Raw genomic sequence first — 21,091 nt, forward strand, 5'->3', positions numbered from 1 at the left:
AGTGAAAGCTCACAAAGCACGGGATAGTGGAATCGTACACGAAAACACAGCTACTCGACCTAGATCTCATGGCAGTAAAACGAAGCCCAGTACATCAGACATACAGTTAACATTCATCTTTTCCTCTATCGACAGAATCCGGCTCATGATTGGTCTATCCGGATCACGTGACCGGACTAGCCGTATCACTAGATTTTGAGTGACTTAGGCTTCATGGCGGCAATATGAAGCCCAGCACATCAGACATACAATTAACATATGTATTCTTCCTCTAGTGACGGTATCCGGCTCACAACTGGCCTATTTTGACCACGTGACCGGACCATTAGATTTTGAATGACGAGAGCCGCGCAATGATAGGCCGGCTTTATCACGTGACCACAATACCGCTCCTTGATTGGTGCGGCTTAATAGTGATATTCTAAGCGGGGCAGTCATTCTGGTTAGCCCTGACGAAACTAAAACTGTGAAACGCGCGTCGGCGATTCACACTCCTAACCATGTGTTTAATCCATTGTGCATGTCCTGTTTCAATGTGCTAGTCAGAAGGATGTATTAGTCAGTGATTGTGTGTATTTATACAAGGAACTGTACGTGAGACAAGGCATAGGGTCAAGTGTAGTATCGGCTCTATCCATGCCTCAGCTCAGCTCAGATTGCAACTCTGTTTAGCAACATTGTATCGGCCTCTCAGCTCCCAGTACAAATATATAGAGGAGCTTTGATTAAACTTTCACCCACCACTGCTATATGCGAACAGCTATCTTGTTATACTAAACAGCTTATAGGTAGCTATTTTATGCAACAGTTTACAACAGTAATCAGGAATTGCTTTTAATCATGAATGACACAGGGCCCCCTATACATGTTTAATATGGCCCAGGCAATAAATCATGATTGAGCAATACTGCACACAGTGTTAGAAAATAACTGGCAATCAGAAATTTAGTACATAGGCATTCATTAACTTAATTGAATTTAGTGAAACCGATACTTTGAATATATAATTGGAGATCTCAGTAACCACTGTGAATTTACAAACGCTATATATAAGTCATTATTATTAAAATCAATATAGAGGAAAAAGATAATTTATGTAGCCTCTATGATTAGTCTACTTTGATAAATGAGACTCCAACACTAACCACAGTGACTGAAATTAGTGAATATCTGAAACAGAGATTTGCAACCATATATATATAACACTTGTGATCACACATCAAGGTGTCAAATTCTTACACCCATCGGTTTGTTATATTATTTACTCCATATCTACCTTTCACTGGCTTAAATAATAAGTGCTGATACCTCAGACTGAGAGCATCAAATGAAAGAGATATTCTAATCCCATTATAGGGAGTCCAGGTGTATTATAGTGAACACCGCAGTGTGGCTAACAGACCCCAAATAAAGGGTATCACTTATGAAGTTTGGCAGATGGTAGTCATTATTGTTATGGATTTAACTATGGGGGATACCCTCTATGAGTGCTGACAGCAGAGAACTGAGAGCACTGACTAATACCTCAAACAATAGAGGGGTATTTTGCCCACCATATGTTTATACAATTTATGACTACAGATTTATTTCGTGATAAGGAATAAATAAGGGCTGACAGCAGAGACTGAGAGCCCGTGTTATTGTCCTGAATAAATAGTGGTACCTTGTCCAACTCTGTGTTAAGGAAATTACAGGCACAAGCTGTGCATACCTACCATTAGATGAACGCGCTGACAGCTGAGACTGAGAGCGCTTAGGTCTGTTCCATACGACTTAATATATTAAAGAACAATCTCCCGATACAATTTGTTATACATATTATCACGCAGTACATAATAAGTCAGATTGATTCTCTGAGTTTATTAGATAAGAAAACAACTATTAACACCGTAATGCCATAACTCTGACTCTAACTTGTACCTGATCTGATATCTGACAGCACCAATTAATTACTGGCAAGGTCATAGAACCTAGAATACGTTTATAGTATAGATTGGACATTGCACAGCACATTGGATATAGAGAGTGTGTGTTTTTAACATTATATGTTGCACCTTGTCTCACATTTGTCTGCATTGTTTTTATCAATTTCACAGTTCTTGGCTCTTTTATGAAGACGTTAATAAAAGTTATATTTTAATTACATTTGTTTAATTTGAGTGCGCCACTACCAGTCCAATCCTTCCCTTTTCCCTTGAATTTAGTCTTTATATTGGCAACAATATGTTAAGTGGCAGCACCCCCTAAATTAGACCAGATACTAGGCAGTATAACCTATGAAGGGGTATTGTATACAAACCTTGTTACTAGTGCAGTAGTCTCCCCATCCCTTTTTCCTTTCTTATAATACTTGACAGCTGAGACTTCAGCATTCTCACTACTAGCACAGTTTACTTTGGCTTACATTTAGCCTTGATTTACTTTGAGTATTCTAACAGATTTATACCAGCAACACCAGAATGTCTGCCTTTAGTTTAACTAAGGATTTGGACGATAGACGTGAAAAATTAAGAAACAGCCTGGATTCAGCCTTTGGAAGTGAGGTATATAATCTGGACTCATCCAACAGAGATTGGTCTGATGACCTTTATTCTCTTAAGCAACTACTGATTAGACAAGGGAAAACGTGGTGGAACCGAATGATGTTTGACAGTTACATCAAACATAATATCACTCCACGTGGACTCAGACCGCGAGTATTCCCAACCTTTGAACTGGCGAATGCCGACCTTAAAAAAGAATGGGAAAGGACATTAACACAATGTTCTAAAGATCTGATTAAAATACTAATCAAACATGATGAGATTTTATTAGCCCAGTATGCCCAAGAAATTTCATCACTGGGGGAAAAATTGAAAAAATTTGAAACGGTTGATAAATTCCAAACCACTTATAATAAATACAAGAAAGAAGTGGATGATCTAGAACAGGAAGTGATAGAAAGAAAGAAAAAGAAACTTTCAAGGGATAAGAACGATTTTGCTCAAGATAAGGTCTATAAGTGGAGAACTTATCCACAACGGAATAGGAACACTAATCAATTGAATTATACCACTTCAGACATAGAATCCTCAGAGGGAGAAGATTTTTCCAATAGGAGAAGACCCCACCATAGGGATTTTTTAGAACAGACTCCCAGGGGGGCGCAAAGTCACACAAATATGGACGAACTAGGATCAGGAGGGGGAAGGGGGGTCAGAAGAAAACGAGACAGCAGAGAATGGAGAGAGGAACCCAGGGAACAGAGGAGACGGAGGTAGTCAGTGATGATTCATTACGGATCATTAATCTCACAGACAAGACTCTTACAACTGACCAAATAGGTCTATTAAGTAAGGGCCTATCTTTTTCACCTACTCATAGACCCGACAGATTTGAATGTGAGAAAGACCTACAACTCTTCATGAGAAAAATTTTACTTAAAAAATTCTTCCTCACACAACAACAGATGAGAGAAGATAATTCCCTTTTAGGTGCAATCCCCGCCTTAGTGACATCTGGGCCATCCCTAACTACTGAAGACCAAGCAGCCATTGAGATACTGGAAGAACTGGAATCAGAAAATGACCCTGCTGCTGCCCCCTCTCCTTTTGATCCTCAAAAAATTAAAAATAAATCCTCCTTCTTCCCTGATTATAAAATTTCTCCCCCAGCCAAAGTCTACTATGACCTGGTTTCCGCTGATCTCAACCATCTGTTCATGCGAGAACAATTCCCCCAACTAGGTACTGACAATTTGACAAGAGGAGAAAGAACAGCTTTACAGGAAATTATCAAATGGGAAGACACTGTGATTAAACCCTCAGATAAAGGGGGGAATGTAGTACTGTGGCCGAAACAAATGTATACTGCCGAATTGAGAAGACAATTGAGTGATCAAAACTGTTATAGGTTATTGATCTTTAACCCTACCAAAAACTTTCTGCATGCATATAATTCCATCATTTTAAAAGCACATCAGAGTGGAATTATACGGAAAAAAGACTTGGATTTTTTGAAAACTGATAATCCAAAGGTGGCAACACTATACCTCTTACCGAAAGTCCACAAAGATGAAAGAACTCCCCCTGGAAGACCGATTGTCTCTGGTGTAGGAAGCTTAACAGAGAAAGCGAGTATGTATGTCGATCAATATCTCAGACATCACGTATTAACATTACCATCCTACATCAGGGACACCATGGATGTATTGAAAAAATTACAGGACATGACTGTCAACCAGGGAACATGGTTGGCCACCTACGATGTCGAAAGCTTGTATACGAGCATTGACCACAACAAAGGATTGGCAGCCATAAGGTATTTCCTGAATATGGGGATACACTATGAGTTCAATGACTTTCTAATTTCACTATTGCAATTTATACTCACAAAGAACTATTTCATTAGTGAAGAAAGATTCTACCTCCAAGTTAGGGGGACCGCGATGGGGACGGCCTGTGCCCCATCGTATGCAAACCTCTATCTTGGATGGTGGGAGAAGGAACAGGTATTTAATGAGACGATGGAGGAATACACACAGCACATCCTACTATACCTCCGCTATATCGACGACATCTTATTGATTTGGGAGGGGGAAGGAAAGATGCTGGATGAATTCATCACTACCCTGAACCACAATGATCTCAACTTAAAACTAACAGGAGAGAGAGATCAGAAAGAGATTCACTTCTTGGATTTGAGTATTGCGATTGAAAGTGATGGTAGGATTAGTACTGATGTCTTCCGTAAAAGAACAGCAACTAACAGTACCTTACACTACAACAGCTCTCATTTACCTTCAACTATTAAAGCAATCCCCAAGGGGGAATTACTCCGCATCAAACGAAATTGCTCTGACGAGAAGACCTATCGAGAACGTGAGACTGAAGTGTGTAACCGACTCAAGAAACGGGGATATAGTAACAAGGTTATCAAATCCGCCGTTCAGAATGTCAAATCATATACTAGAGACTCACTATTAACCCCCAAAATCAGGCCCCAAAAGGAGGAACCAGTCAGATTTGTCAGCACGTTTAACTCCAGATGGAAGGAAATCAATGATATCCTGCAAAAACATTGGTCTATACTACAGACGGATGAAGCCCTAAAGCAAGTGTTACCCACCCGGGTACAAAGCAGCTGGAGGAGATCAAAGAATTTGAAGGATCTTATTGTACATAGTCATCTTACGGTACCCTCAAAACAACTGTACCATAAGAAAGGATCATACCAATGCGGCCGGTGCAAAGCCTGTCAATATATGATAACACAACAGTCGTATACAGACAAATTCGGTAAGAAATGGCTGATCCAGAATTTTATCAACTGTACCACATTGGGTGTAGTGTATCATCTTGAATGCCCATGCGGTAAGATCTATATCGGTAAGACCATCCGCCCGCTTAAGGTCCGCATTTTGGAACATGCCAATAATATAAAAAATGCAAGAAGGGATGTAGAGAGGTTTAGAACCCTCACATCAGTGGCCAAACACTTCTTGCAATATCATGGAGGAGAGACCGGAGGCCTGAAAGCATATGGCATGCAACGTATCCAGCTGGGTATCAGAGGTGGCAATGTGGATAAAGAATTACTGAAATTGGAAACCAAACTCATTTTCTTGATGGGCAGCATGCAACCAGTGGGGCTTAATGAATACAATAGTTACCTTCCATTTGTGTAGGGATAAATGCTATTGTATTAAAGAGGAATGTAAACTTATGTTCCTCCTCTGTAATTCAATTAGACTCAGTGTAATAAGGCTGGTAGGAAGAAATCCCCAAAAATGGGGTATTCCACTCTTTTTTGAGGTTATTTATCTGACAATGGGTATATAGCTCCCTGTCTCAATCCCTCTGTGCGTCTAGAAAGATTCGTACTACAGACATAATCCGATTTATTAAACAACAACAATCGTTGTCCCTATATGTACAAAGATTACAGATTAACATCAAAACACAAAAACAAAAAACAAAAAATGAAAAAGACAGACAACATTGAATGGACCACTAAATAATCTTTAATGAACTCTTAAGGCTGAACCCAGATAAAGTGACTATGTTTTAGGGCTAGATACTTACCATGATGAGTAGCTGAGATGATCCTGTGGAAGGAAATAGACAACAAGTGATTGATTAATTAATAACTTAAATATTACACAATTAACATAATCACAACTATAACCAAAACATGACAGTATATATAATAAAAGACACTACGATCTATCTAATAGGGGGCAGAGGAATTAACGATATATCTAATTACAATATAACAATAGTGTAAGTGGTACTACAGGCAGGATAGATAGTACACACTGAAGTCACCCATTATAAATACTTTAACACTAATTATTAAGCACAACATGGAGTTTTGGTATAGACCAAACATTCATTCACGGGCATGAGATAATCACCAGGGAATAATATATAATTTTATAAAATTCTCTTTTGTTTTAACTAATTTCACGTCAGTATATTTATTCACTCAACATTTTCACAAGGCACCAGACACCATCACAAGTTCATTTTTCAATTAAAAATTTTTTATTAATTTTTGTTATTAATGTTAGGATAATTTTATCACAGTCCTATGTGCATATAGGTGTTTAATAATGATACCGTTATTAATTACATCTATGCCTTTACACATCACCACTTGCACCATATGTTGCAATATTTTCTTCATTATCACCCGCACTGTGTTTGCATATATTTTCACTGTGTGTTTTGTTTTGGTTTTTTCTACACTCACATATCACGTTTTTTTGTTTTATTAGATATTCACATTTATTATTAGATTTATGGTATAAATATGGTCCCCGAATATATATATACAGGATCTGCTAATTATAAGTGAAAGCTCACAAAGCACGGGATAGTGGAATCGTACACGAAAACACAGCTACTCGACCTAGATCTCATGGCAGTAAAACGAAGCCCAGTACATCAGACATACAGTTAACATTCATCTTTTCCTCTATCGACAGAATCCGGCTCATGATTGGTCTATCCGGATCACGTGACCGGACTAGCCGTATCACTAGATTTTGAGTGACTTAGGCTTCATGGCGGCAATATGAAGCCCAGCACATCAGACATACAATTAACATATGTATTCTTCCTCTAGTGACGGTATCCGGCTCACAACTGGCCTATTTTGACCACGTGACCGGACCATTAGATTTTGAATGACGAGAGCCGCGCAATGATAGGCCGGCTTTATCACGTGACCACAATACCGCTCCTTGATTGGTGCGGCTTAATAGTGATATTCTAAGCGGGGCAGTCATTCTGGTTAGCCCTGACGAAACTAAAACTGTGAAACGCGCGTCGGCGATTCACACTCCTAACCATGTGTTTAATCCATTGTGCATGTCCTGTTTCAATGTGCTAGTCAGAAGGATGTATTAGTCAGTGATTGTGTGTATTTATACAAGGAACTGTACGTGAGACAAGGCATAGGGTCAAGTGTAGTATCGGCTCTATCCATGCCTCAGCTCAGCTCAGATTGCAACTCTGTTTAGCAACATTGTATCGGCCTCTCAGCTCCCAGTACAAATATATAGAGGAGCTTTGATTAAACTTTCACCCACCACTGCTATATGCGAACAGCTATCTTGTTATACTAAACAGCTTATAGGTAGCTATTTTATGCAACAGTTTACAACAGTAATCAGGAATTGCTTTTAATCATGAATGACACAGGGCCCCCTATACATGTTTAATATGGCCCAGGCAATAAATCATGATTGAGCAATACTGCACACAGTGTTGGAAAATAACTGGCAATCAGAAATTTAGTACATAGGCATTCATTAACTTAATTGAATTTAGTGAAACCGATACTTTGAATATATAATTGGAGATCTCAGTAACCACTGTGAATTTACAAACGCTATATATAAGTCATTATTATTAAAATCAATATAGAGGAAAAAGATAATTTATGTAGCCTCTATGATTAGTCTACTTTGATAAATGAGACTCCAACACTAACCACAGTGACTGAAATTAGTGAATATCTGAAACAGAGATTTGCAACCATATATATATAACACTTGTGATCACACATCAAGGTGTCAAATTCTTACACCCATCGGTTTGTTATATTATTTACTCCATATCTACCTTTCACTGGCTTAAATAATAAGTGCTGATACCTCAGACTGAGAGCATCAAATGAAAGAGATATTCTAATCCCATTATAGGGAGTCCAGGTGTATTATAGTGAACACCGCAGTGTGGCTAACAGACCCCAAATAAAGGGTATCACTTATGAAGTTTGGCAGATGGTAGTCATTATTGTTATGGATTTAACTATGGGGGATACCCTCTATGAGTGCTGACAGCAGAGAACTGAGAGCACTGACTAATACCTCAAACAATAGAGGGGTATTTTGCCCACCATATGTTTATACAATTTATGACTACAGATTTATTTCGTGATAAGGAATAAATAAGGGCTGACAGCAGAGACTGAGAGCCCGTGTTATTGTCCTGAATAAATAGTGGTACCTTGTCCAACTCTGTGTTAAGGAAATTACAGGCACAAGCTGTGCATACCTACCATTAGATGAACGCGCTGACAGCTGAGACTGAGAGCGCTTAGGTCTGTTCCATACGACTTAATATATTAAAGAACAATCTCCCGATACAATTTGTTATACATATTATCACGCAGTACATAATAAGTCAGATTGATTCTCTGAGTTTATTAGATAAGAAAACAACTATTAACACCGTAATGCCATAACTCTGACTCTAACTTGTACCTGATCTGATATCTGACAGCACCAATTAATTACTGGCAAGGTCATAGAACCTAGAATACGTTTATAGTATAGATTGGACATTGCACAGCACATTGGATATAGAGAGTGTGTGTTTTTAACATTATATGTTGCACCTTGTCTCACATTTGTCTGCATTGTTTTTATCAATTTCACAGTTCTTGGCTCTTTTATGAAGACGTTAATAAAAGTTATATTTTAATTACATTTGTTTAATTTGAGTGCGCCACTACCAGTCCAATCCTTCCCTTTTCCCTTGAATTTAGTCTTTATATTGGCAACAATATGTTAAGTGGCAGCACCCCCTAAATTAGACCAGATACTAGGCAGTATAACCTATGAAGGGGTATTGTATACAAACCTTGTTACTAGTGCAGTAGTCTCCCCATCCCTTTTTCCTTTCTTATAATACTTGACAGCTGAGACTTCAGCATTCTCACTACTAGCACAGTTTACTTTGGCTTACATTTAGCCTTGATTTACTTTGAGTATTCTAACAGATTTATACCAGCAACACCAGAATGTCTGCCTTTAGTTTAACTAAGGATTTGGACGATAGACGTGAAAAATTAAGAAACAGCCTGGATTCAGCCTTTGGAAGTGAGGTATATAATCTGGACTCATCCAACAGAGATTGGTCTGATGACCTTTATTCTCTTAAGCAACTACTGATTAGACAAGGGAAAACGTGGTGGAACCGAATGATGTTTGACAGTTACATCAAACATAATATCACTCCACGTGGACTCAGACCGCGAGTATTCCCAAACTTTGAACTGGCGAATGCCGACCTTAAAAAAGAATGGGAAAGGACATTAACACAATGTTCTAAAGATCTGATTAAAATACTAATCAAACATGATGAGATTTTATTAGCCCAGTATGCCCAAGAAATTTCATCACTGGGGGAAAAATTGAAAAAATTTGAAACGGTTGATAAATTCCAAACCACTTATAATAAATACAAGAAAGAAGTGGATGATCTAGAACAGGAAGTGATAGAAAGAAAGAAAAAGAAACTTTCAAGGGATAAGAACGATTTTGCTCAAGATAAGGTCTATAAGTGGAGAACTTATCCACAACGGAATAGGAACACTAATCAATTGAATTATACCACTTCAGACATAGAATCCTCAGAGGGAGAAGATTTTTCCAATAGGAGAAGACCCCACCATAGGGATTTTTTAGAACAGACTCCCAGGGGGGCGCAAAGTCACACAAATATGGACGAACTAGGATCAGGAGGGGGAAGGGGGGTCAGAAGAAAACGAGACAGCAGAGAATGGAGAGAGGAACCCAGGGAACAGAGGAGACGGAGGTAGTCAGTGATGATTCATTACGGATCATTAATCTCACAGACAAGACTCTTACAACTGACCAAATAGGTCTATTAAGTAAGGGCCTATCTTTTTCACCTACTCATAGACCCGACAGATTTGAATGTGAGAAAGACCTACAACTCTTCATGAGAAAAATTTTACTTAAAAAATTCTTCCTCACACAACAACAGATGAGAGAAGATAATTCCCTTTTAGGTGCAATCCCCGCCTTAGTGACATCTGGGCCATCCCTAACTACTGAAGACCAAGCAGCCATTGAGATACTGGAAGAACTGGAATCAGAAAATGACCCTGCTGCTGCCCCCTCTCCTTTTGATCCTCAAAAAATTAAAAATAAATCCTCCTTCTTCCCTGATTATAAAATTTCTCCCCCAGCCAAAGTCTACTATGACCTGGTTTCCGCTGATCTCAACCATCTGTTCATGCGAGAACAATTCCCCCAACTAGGTACTGACAATTTGACAAGAGGAGAAAGAACAGCTTTACAGGAAATTATCAAATGGGAAGACACTGTGATTAAACCCTCAGATAAAGGGGGGAATGTAGTACTGTGGCCGAAACAAATGTATACTGCCGAATTGAGAAGACAATTGAGTGATCAAAACTGTTATAGGTTATTGATCTTTAACCCTACCAAAAACTTTCTGCATGCATATAATTCCATCATTTTAAAAGCACATCAGAGTGGAATTATACGGAAAAAAGACTTGGATTTTTTGAAAACTGATAATCCAAAGGTGGCAACACTATACCTCTTACCGAAAGTCCACAAAGATGAAAGAACTCCCCCTGGAAGACCGATTGTCTCTGGTGTAGGAAGCTTAACAGAGAAAGCGAGTATGTATGTCGATCAATATCTCAGACATCACGTATTAACATTACCATCCTACATCAGGGACACCATGGATGTATTGAAAAAATTACAGGACATGACTGTCAACCAGGGAACATGGTTGGCCACCTACGATGTCGAAAGCTTGTATACGAGCATTGACCACAACAAAGGATTGGCAGCCATAAGGTATTTCCTGAATATGGGGATACACTATGAGTTCAATGACTTTCTAATTTCACTATTGCAATTTATACTCACAAAGAACTATTTCATTAGTGAAGAAAGATTCTACCTCCAAGTTAGGGGGACCGCGATGGGGACGGCCTGTGCCCCATCGTATGCAAACCTCTATCTTGGATGGTGGGAGAAGGAACAGGTATTTAATGAGACGATGGAGGAATACACACAGCACATCCTACTATACCTCCGCTATATCGACGACATCTTATTGATTTGGGAGGGGGAAGGAAAGATGCTGGATGAATTCATCACTACCCTGAACCACAATGATCTCAACTTAAAACTAACAGGAGAGAGAGATCAGAAAGAGATTCACTTCTTGGATTTGAGTATTGCGATTGAAAGTGATGGTAGGATTAGTACTGATGTCTTCCGTAAAAGAACAGCAACTAACAGTACCTTACACTACAACAGCTCTCATTTACCTTCAACTATTAAAGCAATCCCCAAGGGGGAATTACTCCGCATCAAACGAAATTGCTCTGACGAGAAGACCTATCGAGAACGTGAGACTGAAGTGTGTAACCGACTCAAGAAACGGGGATATAGTAACAAGGTTATCAAATCCGCCGTTCAGAATGTCAAATCATATACTAGAGACTCACTATTAACCCCCAAAATCAGACCCCAAAAGGAGGAACCAGTCAGATTTGTCAGCACGTTTAACTCCAGATGGAAGGAAATCAATGATATCCTGCAAAAACATTGGTCTATACTACAGACGGATGAAGCCCTAAAGCAAGTGTTACCCACCCGGGTACAAAGCAGCTGGAGGAGATCAAAGAATTTGAAGGATCTTATTGTACATAGTCATCTTACGGTACCCTCAAAACAACTGTACCATAAGAAAGGATCATACCAATGCGGCCGGTGCAAAGCCTGTCAATATATGATAACACAACAGTCGTATACAGACAAATTCGGTAAGAAATGGCTGATCCAGAATTTTATCAACTGTACCACATTGGGTGTAGTGTATCATCTTGAATGCCCATGCGGTAAGATCTATATCGGTAAGACCATCCGCCCGCTTAAGGTCCGCATTTTGGAACATGCCAATAATATAAAAAATGCAAGAAGGGATGTAGAGAGGTTTAGAACCCTCACATCAGTGGCCAAACACTTCTTGCAATATCATGGAGGAGAGACCGGAGGCCTGAAAGCATATGGCATGCAACGTATCCAGCTGGGTATCAGAGGTGGCAATGTGGATAAAGAATTACTGAAATTGGAAACCAAACTCATTTTCTTGATGGGCAGCATGCAACCAGTGGGGCTTAATGAATACAATAGTTACCTTCCATTTGTGTAGGGATAAATGCTATTGTATTAAAGAGGAATGTAAACTTATGTTCCTCCTCTGTAATTCAATTAGACTCAGTGTAATAAGGCTGGTAGGAAGAAATCCCCAAAAATGGGGTATTCCACTCTTTTTTGAGGTTATTTATCTGACAATGGGTATATAGCTCCCTGTCTCAATCCCTCTGTGCGTCTAGAAAGATTCGTACTACAGACATAATCCGATTTATTAAACAACAACAATCGTTGTCCCTATATGTACAAAGATTACAGATTAACATCAAAACACAAAAACAAAAAACAAAAAATGAAAAAGACAGACAACATTGAATGGACCACTAAATAATCTTTAATGAACTCTTAAGGCTGAACCCAGATAAAGTGACTATGTTTTAGGGCTAGATACTTACCATGATGAGTAGCTGAGATGATCCTGTGGAAGGAAATAGACAACAAGTGATTGATTAATTAATAACTTAAATATTACACAATTAACATAATCACAACTATAACCAAAACATGACAGTATATATAATAAAAGACACTACGATCTATCTAATAGGGGGCAGAGGAATTAACGATATATCTAATTACAATATAACAATAGTGTAAGTGGTACTACAGGCAGGATAGATAGTACACACTGAAGTCACCCATTATAAATACTTTAACACTAATTATTAAGCACAACATGGAGTTTTGGTATAGACCAAACATTCATTCACGGGCATGAGATAATCACCAGGGAATAATATATAATTTTATAAAATTCTCTTTTGTTTTAACTAATTTCACGTCAGTATATTTATTCACTCAACATTTTCACAAGGCACCAGACACCATCACAAGTTCATTTTTCAATTAAACATTTTTTATTAATTTTTGTTATTAATGTTAGGATAATTTTATCACAGTCCTATGTGCATATAGGTGTTTAATAATGATACCGTTATTAATTACATCTATGCCTTTACACATCACCACTTGCACCATATGTTGCAATATTTTCTTCATTATCACCCGCACTGTGTTTGCATATATTTTCACTGTGTGTTTTGTTTTGGTTTTTTCTACACTCACATATCACGTTTTTTTGTTTTATTAGATATTCACATTTATTATTAGATTTATGGTATAAATATGGTCCCCGAATATATATATACAGGATCTGCTAATTATAAGTGAAAGCTCACAAAGCACGGGATAGTGGAATCGTACACGAAAACACAGCTACTCGACCTAGATCTCATGGCAGTAAAACGAAGCCCAGTACATCAGACATACAGTTAACATTCATCTTTTCCTCTATCGACAGAATCCGGCTCATGATTGGTCTATCCGGATCACGTGACCGGACTAGCCGTATCACTAGATTTTGAGTGACTTAGGCTTCATGGCGGCAATATGAAGCCCAGCACATCAGACATACAATTAACATATGTATTCTTCCTCTAGTGACGGTATCCGGCTCACAACTGGCCTATTTTGACCACGTGACCGGACCATTAGATTTTGAATGACGAGAGCCGCGCAATGATAGGCCGGCTTTATCACGTGACCACAATACCGCTCCTTGATTGGTGCGGCTTAATAGTGATATTCTAAGCGGGGCAGTCATTCTGGTTAGCCCTGACGAAACTAAAACTGTGAAACGCGCGTCGGCGATTCACACTCCTAACCATGTGTTTAATCCATTGTGCATGTCCTGTTTCAATGTGCTAGTCAGAAGGATGTATTAGTCAGTGATTGTGTGTATTTATACAAGGAACTGTACGTGAGACAAGGCATAGGGTCAAGTGTAGTATCGGCTCTATCCATGCCTCAGCTCAGCTCAGATTGCAACTCTGTTTAGCAACATTGTATCGGCCTCTCAGCTCCCAGTACAAATATATAGAGGAGCTTTGATTAAACTTTCACCCACCACTGCTATATGCGAACAGCTATCTTGTTATACTAAACAGCTTATAGGTAGCTATTTTATGCAACAGTTTACAACAGTAATCAGGAATTGCTTTTAATCATGAATGACACAGGGCCCCCTATACATGTTTAATATGGCCCAGGCAATAAATCATGATTGAGCAATACTGCACACAGTGTTGGAAAATAACTGGCAATCAGAAATTTAGTACATAGGCATTCATTAACTTAATTGAATTTAGTGAAACCGATACTTTGAATATATAATTGGAGATCTCAGTAACCACTGTGAATTTACAAACGCTATATATAAGTCATTATTATTAAAATCAATATAGAGGAAAAAGATAATTTATGTAGCCTCTATGATTAGTCTACTTTGATAAATGAGACTCCAACACTAACCACAGTGACTGAAATTAGTGAATATCTGAAACAGAGATTTGCAACCATATATATATAACACTTGTGATCACACATCAAGGTGTCAAATTCTTACACCCATCGGTTTGTTATATTATTTACTCCATATCTACCTTTCACTGGCTTAAATAATAAGTGCTGATACCTCAGACTGAGAGCATCAAATGAAAGAGATATTCTAATCCCATTATAGGGAGTCCAGGTGTATTATAGTGAACACCGCAGTGTGGCTAACAGACCCCAAATAAAGGGTATCACTTATGAAGTTTGGCAGATGGTAGTCATTATTGTTATGGATTTAACTATGGGGGATACCCTCTATGAGTGCTGACAGCAGAGAACTGAGAGCACTGACTAATACCTCAAACAATAGAGGGGTATTTTGCCCACCATATGTTTATACAATTTATGACTACAGATTTATTTCGTGATAAGGAATAAATAAGGGCTGACAGCAGAGACTGAGAGCCCGTGTTATTGTCCTGAATAAATAGTGGTACCTTGTCCAACTCTGTGTTAAGGAAATTACAGGCACAAGCTGTGCATACCTACCATTAGATGAACGCGCTGACAGCTGAGACTGAGAGCGCTTAGGTCTGTTCCATACGACTTAATATATTAAAGAACAATCTCCCGATACAATTTGTTATACATATTATCACGCAGTACATAATAAGTCAGATTGATTCTCTGAGTTTATTAGATAAGAAAACAACTATTAACACCGTAATGCCATAACTCTGACTCTAACTTGTACCTGATCTGATATCTGACAGCACCAATTAATTACTGGCAAGGTCATAGAACCTAGAATACGTTTATAGTATAGATTGGACATTGCACAGCACATTGGATATAGAGAGTGTGTGTTTTTAACATTATATGTTGCACCTTGTCTCACATTTGTCTGCATTGTTTTTATCAATTTCACAGTTCTTGGCTCTTTTATGAAGACGTTAATAAAAGTTATATTTTAATTACATTTGTTTAATTTGAGTGCGCCACTACCAGTCCAATCCTTCCCTTTTCCCTTGAATTAAGCATCCTATTATCAATCCGTTGGCATTCTCCACGGTAGGGATGGACTCTACGCCCCCACTAGGGAAAAGTTTTGTGAAGCCGGTACTGAGGAAGAAGCTCATGCATTGGGCCCATGCTTCCCGTTTTGCCGGACATACAGGTATCCAAAAAACCCTGGAGTTTATCTCTAGGTCCTATTGGTGGCCAACTCTGAGAAAGGACGTCATGGAGTTTATTGCATCTTGCCCAAAGTGTGCCCAACATAAAGTCTCCCGCCAGTCGCCTGCGGGGCAACTGGTTCCACTATCCATTCCACGTCGACCATGGACCCATTTGTCGATGGATTTCATTACAGACTTACCCATGTGCAACAAGTTCAATACCATCTGGGTGGTAGTTGACCGGTTCACCAAGATGGCACACTTCATTCCTCTCACCGGTCTTCCATCAGCTTCCAAGTTGGCTCAAGTGTTCATACAAGAGATCTTCCGACTCCACGGTCTGCCTGAAGAAATTATCTCAGATCGAGGAGTTCAATTCACAGCCAAATTCTGGCGAAGTTTATGTCAAGTCCTCCAAGTCAAACTAAAGTTTTCCACGGCTTACCATCCTCAGACCAATGGTCAAACTGAGAGGGTGAATCAGGACTTGGAGGCCTTCCTCCGCATCTATGTGTCTTCCTCTCAAGATGACTGGGTTCAACTCCTTCCTTGGGCCGAGTTCTGTCATAACAATCAGTATCATTCCTCATCTTCTTCAACACCATTCTTCACCAACTTTGGATTCCACCCTAAAGTCCCTGAATTCCAACCGCTCCCAGCAACTTCTGTTCCAGCAGTGGATATCACCTTGCATCAGTTTGCAAACAACTGGAAGAGTGTACGAGCAGCTCTGCTCAAGGCATCGTTCAGGTATAAGAAGTTTGCGGACAAGAAGCGTAGAGCGGTTCCTGCTCTCAAGGTGGGTGATCGGGTATGGTTATCCACGAAGAATTTGAGGTTAAGAGTCCCCAGTATGAAGTTTGCACCTCGCTACATTGGTCCTTTCAAAATTGAGCAAGTCATCAATCCTGTTGCTTACAGACTTCAGTTACCTCCCTTCTTAAAAATACCCAGGACATTCCATGTTTCCCTATTGAAACCGCTGATCCTGAATCGGTTTCATTCCTCACTTCCTCCAACTCCGAAAGTCCAAACTCAACGAGGTGTTGAGTATGAAGTGGCCAAGATCCTGGACTCACGTCACCGTTACAGTCAACTACAGTATCTTATTGACTGGAAGGGTTACGGCCCTGAGGAACGCTCATGGACCAATGCTTCTGATGTCCATGCTCCTGCCTTGGTCCGGAGATTCCATTCCAAGTTTCCTCAAAAGCCAAAGAAGTGTCCTGGGGCCACTCCTAAAGGGGGGGGTGCTGTCACGATCCGGGTATCTGGACGCCATTACTTACCCTTCAGATGCCTCCTAAGGCTGGCTCAGCGTTCCAGGACCGGATCCCATCTGTTATACTGATATCCACATTCCTGCCTCCTCTCCTGTCACTCTGAGACGCGGTCACCGCGGCGCCATGTTACATCCGGAATGGCGTCTCCCGCGGCCTCCGCCGCTGTCCCCGAGTTTCTGCATGCAGAGTGTCAGAGTGGTGATTACGTCAGCCGCGGCCTCCGCTGTGCCCGCGTGGTTTAGATGTGCACTTATCAGTCTGGCGTCTCCTGTGGCCGGCGCCGCCATTGCTGTTTTAATTCCCACATGGATTACAAACCAAACTTCCCTCCAAGTGTCTGCATGGGCGCAGCCATCTTGGATTCTGTCATCTGTTCATTTCCACCAATCTGTTGTTTGCATTGTTAATCTGCATAATTGCCTAGCCAATCCCTTCCTTGCTGCAGGTAAAAATATTCTGTGCCTGAGCAAGGAAGGCGTCAGTGCTTTGGTTGTCAAACCTTGTTCCAGTTTGTCTCTCTCCTGTAGTTGTTTTCCAGGTTCCAGTTCCTATCTCCAAACCTCCACTAAAGAGACCCGCACCAGCATTCCACCTGCGGTGTAGCCTGACTCTCCTATCCATTTGGATTCATCTGCTTCCAGCTACAGATCCACCTGCTTACAGCAATCAGCTTCCAGCAGAGATCAGCTCTTCTTAAAGTGCCGGTACCCTTTTCTACAGATTATCATTTATCACCGGCATTATTATTTCACCGCTCTCAAGCTCCAAACATCACTTCATATTTCATCGCTCTCAAGCTACATTTATCATTTAACTGGTTCCAGCCAGTATCCACTCCGTGCCAACATCAGTCTGGTTCCAGCCAGTACCCACAGCAGCCGTTTTATCCACAGCAGCCCAGCTTTTCCTGGAACACCAGCTGGTACGATCCTGGGCTATCTCCATTGCTACAGTCGGGCCTGGTAAGGACTTTCCAACTAGAAGATTATAAGAACTATCTCACACTACCAGAGCCCTGTGGCCCTTGCCACCCTGTAGAACCCAGGAACTGTATTTATCCTCTGCTGATTTTTATGTTTTCTTTTACTGCTGCTGTGTTACGGAGTTTGTCATAAATAAACAACATTGACTTTTACCCTGGTTGTCGTGTTCACGCCTTCGGGCATTTCTTCTACATGTTACTTACATGTCTAGGGGTCTGATACAACCTCCCAGGTTCCGTTACATCTCAGCCCCTACAACTGAGGCTGCCTCCCGTCAGCTCAGGCCCTCAGTTGTGACACTCAGCCATTAAGTTTAAAAACGGATTAGATAAATTTATAAATGAAAAAGATATCCAAGGATGTAGCCTATAAAATTGCATTTAAACTGGACAATTTGACTTTTTTCAACCTCATTAACTATGTTACTATATGAGACTTAGAGTATGATACTGTATACTATAGCCTAATGTCTCTGCCCCTCCCCAATGACTTCTCCTTACCTGGGTAGCAGCGGGGCACGTTCCTCTCTCATTGCCTCCTACCCCTCACTCTTCCCTGTGCTCACTAATAAGCAGCATGTGTGAGGTAGGAGAACATTGCCAGACACTTGCCTTAGCCAATTTGGAGTCTCTTTTCTTAATTCACATTGGGCGGGATGTAATGCCGCCGGAGTATGACGGCCGTGCGGGATGCTTTTAAAAGGGGCAATCCCTTACACGACAAAATCATGCCTTGTAAGTGACTGCCCCTATAAAAAGAAGCCTGAGTTCGGCCAGCATCCCGCACGGCCACCGAACTCAGCCTGCGTTACATCCCGCCCATTATTACTTTGTATCTTATTTAGTAAAATACAGTATAGTATGGTTCCTTTTATCTGTATAAAACAAGGATACAGCTTTATCATAGTTGTGTTATTTTCTAGGATTAATTTAAAGCAGGGGTGTGGAACCTTTGGCCCTCCAGCTGTTGTTGAACTAAACATACCAGTATGCCCTGCTACAGTTTTTGCTATTTGGCCATGCTAAAACGGTTGCAGGGCATGCTGGGATGTGTGGTTCAGCAACAGCTGGGGGGCCGCAGGTTCCCCACCCCTGATTTAAAGAATCAAACAAATCATAAAAACTTTATAGAAAATGTTTTGTTTATTTTAATGTTTTGTGTCACTAAAATGTTATTCTTTGAAGATAACCCACTAAAATCCCTGTTATACTGTCCTCATCCCCCTCATTGAGGTTCCAGAACAGTAGAGAAACATTTCATATGCAAAGTTATTTTATTCCCACAAGTCAGAACAAAAATACCTTTAGGGCAGACATCAAGATTCAGGTTCCTAAGTATTATCATGCTCATCCCAATAATATTCTCCTTCACTTGCAGGTGGCATAGATATATCCGCTCCCCCCTCCCGGGACACTGTCAGGTCTGGTATAGGAACTGCGCTGACATTCTGCAATCCAACTGAGTCTAGATGCTTTGATACGGATACTGCCCAAAGCTGATTAGGACTGATCAAGGTAAGGTCTACAGTGTGCTGGCTCTCTTGTCTTGGACAAAAAGTAATACTTTCTTAATCAAATGTGTTTAGTCAATTAGTATTCATGATGGTATATTTCGATGGAAAGAAAGTAATACATCTCCCGGTATGTCTGAGAGGGTATCCGGACTCCAGGTCGACAGCACAAAGGTCGACAGACTTTAGGTCGACACCAATTGGTCGACACACATTAGGTCGACAGGGTCAAAAGGTCGACAGGGTCAAAAGGTCGACAGGAACAAGGTCGACATGGAAAAAGGTCGACATGAGTTTTTCATGATTTTTTTCTTTTTTTGAACCTTTTCATACTTAACGATCCACGTGGACTACGATTGGAACGGTAAAGTGTGCCGAGCGAAGCGGTAGCGGAGCGAAGGCACCATGCCCGAAGCATGGCGAGCGAAGCGAGCCATGCGAGGGGACGCGGTGCACTAATTCGGGTTCCCGGTCACTCTACGAAGAAAACGACACCAAAAAAACATAAAAAACTCATGTCGACCTTTTTCCATGTCGACCTTGTTCCTGTCGACCTTTTGACCCTGTCGACCTTTTGACCCTGTCGACCTAATGTGTGTCGACCAATTGGTGTCGACCTAAAGTCTGTCGACCTTTGTGCTGTCGACCCTGAGTCCCAGACCCGTCTGAGAGACTCCTCAATTAAATGAAGACCTCTCGGACTTCCAAGAGAACAGGCAAACAGGCAGTAAGCTTGCAAGGGAGCTTACCTACCTGCAAAATGAGCACACACACACACACACACACACACACACACACACACACACACACACACACCATTTAATGATGTTGATGGCATCAACAATTCTCCTCATCATCCTCCTCCTTCTCATCCTATAGGGTGCCAGCATATATATTCTCGCAACTGGTAACAAAACAGTAATAGTAAGACTGGGCAATAGAGAGGTACAGTAAGAGAGCCCTGCTGGCACGCAAGCCTTATTCTACTGCATTCTCCTGTCCCCAGGTCCCTTTCCACATGTGTGAGGTCTGGACAGTGCGATCGCATTGCATTGATATGAACGCCTTTGCTTGATTGACAGGTGGAGGCGTTCGTGGGGCAGCGTTACCAGGGTGGGGCGGATAAAATGAGGGTGGGGCAGCGCCATTTTCAGGGTGGCCGTGTGATGTCACGCGCGGCCGCTGCAATGGGGAAAATGGCAGCGGCCCAAGTGCCTTCACAGCCAGGCTGCGCAGGCAGTGGGCTACCCTAAATCAGCGATGCGATTGCAACTGTACTGCGATCATATCGCTGGTCACCATTAGGA

General features: G+C 40.7%; 1 long non-coding RNA gene across 6 annotated transcripts in view; it reads left to right on the top strand.

Annotated features, from left to right (window-relative positions):
* LOC134933289 (uncharacterized) overlaps positions 1–19,785 on the top strand; it is a 591,558-nt gene extending 571,773 nt beyond the window's left edge. For all 6 annotated transcript variants that reach the window (XR_010179669.1, XR_010179664.1, XR_010179665.1 and 3 more), the window contains one exon: positions 19,652–19,785. This is a non-coding gene — a long non-coding RNA (uncharacterized LOC134933289). The remainder of the gene's footprint in view (positions 1–19,651) is intronic.
* Positions 19,786–21,091: the final 1,306 nt, after the last annotated feature.

The sequence above is a fragment of the Pseudophryne corroboree genome, chromosome 6, assembly GCF_028390025.1.
Source record: "Pseudophryne corroboree isolate aPseCor3 chromosome 6, aPseCor3.hap2, whole genome shotgun sequence".
NCBI lineage: Eukaryota > Metazoa > Chordata > Amphibia > Anura > Myobatrachidae > Pseudophryne > Pseudophryne corroboree.